This window comes from Monopterus albus, unplaced genomic scaffold, assembly GCF_001952655.1.
Source record: "Monopterus albus unplaced genomic scaffold, M_albus_1.0 scaffold177.1, whole genome shotgun sequence".
NCBI lineage: Eukaryota > Metazoa > Chordata > Actinopteri > Synbranchiformes > Synbranchidae > Monopterus > Monopterus albus.
In genome coordinates, this window is record NW_018128057.1 from 419,812 (window position 1) to 424,106 (window position 4,295).

A 4,295-nucleotide genomic window follows, 5' to 3' on the forward strand; every position below is an offset into this window, starting at 1 on the left:
CACTCTGCACTGCTGTCATTGCACTTCTGGTCAGATGCTAAACTGCATTTTGTTGCCTTGTACTTGTACATGAGTAATGACAATAAAGTTGAATCTAATCTAATCTAATATAAAAGTTATAATCTTGGAAGGTGCTGTTTCGATGAAAACTGTTTTCAAGCCAGGTCTCTGTAAGAAGCATGAAACCTAGCTGGTATTAAAACGACTTGCTAGTCAGTCGCGTGTACAGGAATCTGGCTGTGACTGAACATTTCCATATTTTCCATATTTCGCTACCATGAGGCTGACCATGCCGCCGGCTGTTTAAGTTCGCTGCTTTGAGGAAGTGGCATGGGTTGTGTTTCATCTCTGGCGGACCTGATTGATGATGTGTAGCTTTTGCTGTTGAATAGTTCGTCGAGTTGACTGAGTTTCTTAGTTGCATCTTTAAGTAGCTTCTTGTGTGATGAGTCAGATGGAGGTGGGGGTCTGAATGGGAGGAGGGGATCGGGACAGAGACATCCTCTGATTGCCCTGAGTGATGTGGAGCAGAGTCCGCTGAGGTTGCAGCGGTTGTGTGTGCGCGCCGTGTTTCGGGATTGTCCATGCGTTCATGTTTGGATAGGAAAGCCCACAGGCATGATGTAGGCTGGCACCGAGCAGTCTGGATCCAGAGAAGTTTGGATGCACCTCATCAGGTTTGGGGTGGTCTTTACAGCTCCAGAATATGTATCTAGAGCTTTAATCCGCAAAGGAGGCGCGCTGAAGACAGCCATGGATCGCACTGTCTATAAATAAATATCACCAAAATGGAAAAAAATATGCTTTTGCCTAAACTGTTGCAGTATAGAATAAGTAGAATATACAAAATATCGGCAGTATAGGCCTCTGTCTCTCCAGTGTTGCACTTTGTAGACGGTCCCTGAGTCGTGTCAGCCGCTGCACAGTGAGACCAGGACATTTCTCTGGAGCAAAATCAGGTCGTTTGGATCAAAATGAGCTTGTAGCTCGTTGTTTACAGTAGTACGAAACCACAGAGACGTCGTTTTTATTTTAGCAGCATTCCCCATATTGATCCGGAAACTTCGAATGTGTGAATACCTTTCCAACTTTACCCAAGTAACTAACAAACTTCAGATCAGTTAATTAAGGATTAGGATGAAGTTTCAGGATTAATCCCCGACTCCCGCTGAGTCACATCACCGTGGGCAACCTTTTCTGTTTGCTTCTTTCACGTCTTCTACAGGTGACGTTCTTAACAAGGAGCAGAAATCTGCGGGCGGGGCCAACCCTGTGCCTCCCCGAGGATGAAAGTAACATGAGCGTTACCGACGAATCGACAGGTGAGACAGAGAAGAGCCGAACAGGAGTCAGACGGATCCTGGTCCCCAAACAGAAACTCGGCCGGAAAAGCGCAGTGTCGCGGTAAGAAATCGATACCAAACTATCAATAACTGATCAGAGACTGAAGGAGAGAGACTAAGGAAGATCAGAATGATCATGTTTAAGTGTTCGCGATGGTCAAACTATGGTTAAACATACAATACAGACAAAAGAACGAACGACAGACAGACAGACAGACAGACAGACAGACAGACAGACAGATAGATAGATAGATAGATAGATAGATAGATAGATAGATCTTAAGTGTTAACATCCCGTTACTTGCAAAGAAACAACCTGAAAAGAGTAAAGTGTGTAGAGTTGGCGTTTAGTTTTAAATATGGGTCAAAGTATCCTGCATATCAGTCAGAGGCACAGTCTGTTCTGATGGATGCGATTGTTGTAATTAACAATAAACAAAACTAAAAACATGTTTTTACAGAGTTATTAATGGAGTTTTGTAAAAGGCCAACTTCTTCCAAAGTCCGTTAAATGAAGTGACCTGTAACTGATCAGCTCAACTGATTTCACTATTAAACATTTGGAAGGTTGTTACGTTTATTAAAATACCAAGAGTCAGGAATTTAAGGCGGTCTGAAGAAATGATGTAAAGTTAGCTCCACCTTTAGCAGCTGCAGTGTGTAGGTGGTGAACACTGTCATGCATCAGTCATTGTAATACACTCATGAAATGTGCCATTCTGCTGAATGACTGCTGTTTCAAGTATATTTTTTATGCTAAGACTTTTGTACTTTTACTTAAGTAACATTTTGAATGCAGGACCTCTCACTCTGTAGTATTTCTGCTTTCACTGAACTAAACAGTTGGAGTACCTCTTCGGCTGCTGAGAAATGTAGCTGCTAAAAACCTGCAGTTCCTCGAACAGCCACTAGAGGGACTACCCAGAAGGGAGTCAGTCCCCATAAACTCCCAAGTTAAAATGCCCAACTTTACAGCAGAAATAAACATGCCTGGCACAAAAAACAGTTTGGGTCTCTATAGCTCATGTCCTCGTCCATGACAACTGTACTGTATTAAAACTTAACTGTTTAAGATAGAGTGAGACTAAAAGTTGCACATTAAATAAGTGTGTGTCTCCCCCTCCAGCAGTAAACACCTAGGAGCGCTTACTGTTAATGAACACACTGGACATAAATGGTGGTCTGGTTAGACCTGTCTGTCTGGCTGCACTTATCAGAATCAGAACAGTCTTTATTGTCATTGCACGTGGGAGTACAATGAAAAAATGGGTTCTCTACTCAACAACAGAGCACACTTTAAAATACAAAGTACAATAAATATTCTATTTACAATTTAAAAGAAAAGGGGGAAAGAATACACAATATAAATATAAACAATAGAAAAAAGAAAATAATAAATAAATAGAAAGTAAAATAGAAATGTACATAGTACATGCATAAATAGCAAATAAAAATCTGGAATGGAATTGCACATTCAGTTGAGGTAGAAGATAAGGAGTCCATGCTGTGCTGTCATGTGCATGTGTATGTGTGTGCATGTGGGGGAAGTGGGGGTCAGTGATTGTTTGCTATCAGTATGGCCCATGGAAAAACACTGTTCGTCAGCCTGGTGGTTTGAGACTTTCTAGACCTGAAATGCCATCTAGAAGTCAACAGGTCAAACAGGTGGTGGGTGGGATGTGAGGGGTCCTCTATGATGACCTTGATTTTACTGAGGCAGCGGGACCTGGAAATGTCTTCCAGGGAGGGCAGAGGACAGCCAGTGATTTTTTTGGGCACTGTTAATAACCCTCCGCACAGCCTTTCTGTCCTCATCTGTTGAGCCTGCATACCACACCCCCAGACAGTACGTCAGAATGCTCTCCACAGAGGTGTGATAAAAGGCCAGCAGCAGCTTCTTGTCCAGGCTGTTCTTCCCGAGTACTCGCAGGAAGTGCAGCCATTGCTGGACCTTCTTCGCTAGACCTTGATTTTATAAGTCCAGGAAAGATCAGCAGAGATATGGAAAGAAATGTGAAGGTGGTGACAGAGAGGAGCTCGACCACGGTGGTACAATCCTTGATGATGGTGTTGGTTGGGTGGGTCGGCGTGCAGTCGTAGGTATACAGGGCGTACAGTAGGGGGCTCAGCACACTGCCCTGGGGGAGCCAGTGCTGAGTGTGATCATGGAGGAAAGGTGGGGGCCAAGTCTAACAGATTGTGGGCGATTTGTGAGGAAATGTTTAATCCAGGTGTAGGTTGAAGGGGCAATCCCTAGGGTGAGCAGTCTGATGTGCTGAGAGACTACCCGCTCAAAACACTTGATAATAACAGATGTGAGGGCTATGGGTCCATAGTCTTGAGGCTGTCTATGTTTGTTTGTTTTTTTTTAATTGGGATTATGATGGCAGACTTCATGCATTTTGGGACAATGGCATGCGTCAGGGAGAGATTGAACAACTTGGTGAGGATCCCTGTCAGCTGTTCTGCACATGCTTTGACCATACCGTAGCTCCTGGGATGCCATCAGGTCCAGCAGCTTACCTGGGGTTCACTGCACTCAGTGTCCTCCTCACCTCATGCTGCTGGAGAGATTGAGGGGCGGTGTTAGAGTTTTAGGGGGCCAGTGTGTGCAGGTGTGCGGCGGTCTCAAAGCGAGCAAAGAAGATACAGGTGCAGCTCAATAAATTAGAATATCGTGGAAAAGTCCATTTATTTCAGTAATTCAACTCAAATAGTGAAACCCGTGTATTATATAAATTCAGTACACACAGAATGAAGTAGTTTAAGCCGTTGGGTCTTTTAATTGTGATGACTTTGCTCACATTTAACAAAAACCCACCAATTCACTATCTCAATAAATTAGAATACCTCATAAGACCTATAAAAAACATTTTTAGTGAATTGCTGGCCTTCTGGAAAGTATGTTCATTTACTGTATATGTACTCAATACTTGGTAGGGGCTCCTTTTG

The 4,295-nt window shown here is 43.4% G+C and overlaps 1 protein-coding gene across 2 annotated transcripts in view; it reads left to right on the forward strand.

Annotated features, from left to right (window-relative positions):
* The first annotated feature begins 430 nt into the window (after window positions 1–430).
* slc16a12b (solute carrier family 16 member 12b) overlaps window positions 431–4,295 on the forward strand; it is a 16,626-nt gene continuing 12,761 nt past the window's right edge. Inside the window, exons 1-2 of one of the 2 annotated variants that reach the window (XM_020616667.1) lie at window positions 431–677; window positions 1,226–1,404. The gene's annotated coding sequence lies outside the window, so the exon portion shown is untranslated. Of the gene's footprint in view, window positions 678–985; window positions 1,099–1,225; window positions 1,405–4,295 lie in introns of those variants that run through there. The other variant, XM_020616668.1, reaches the window with a different exon arrangement.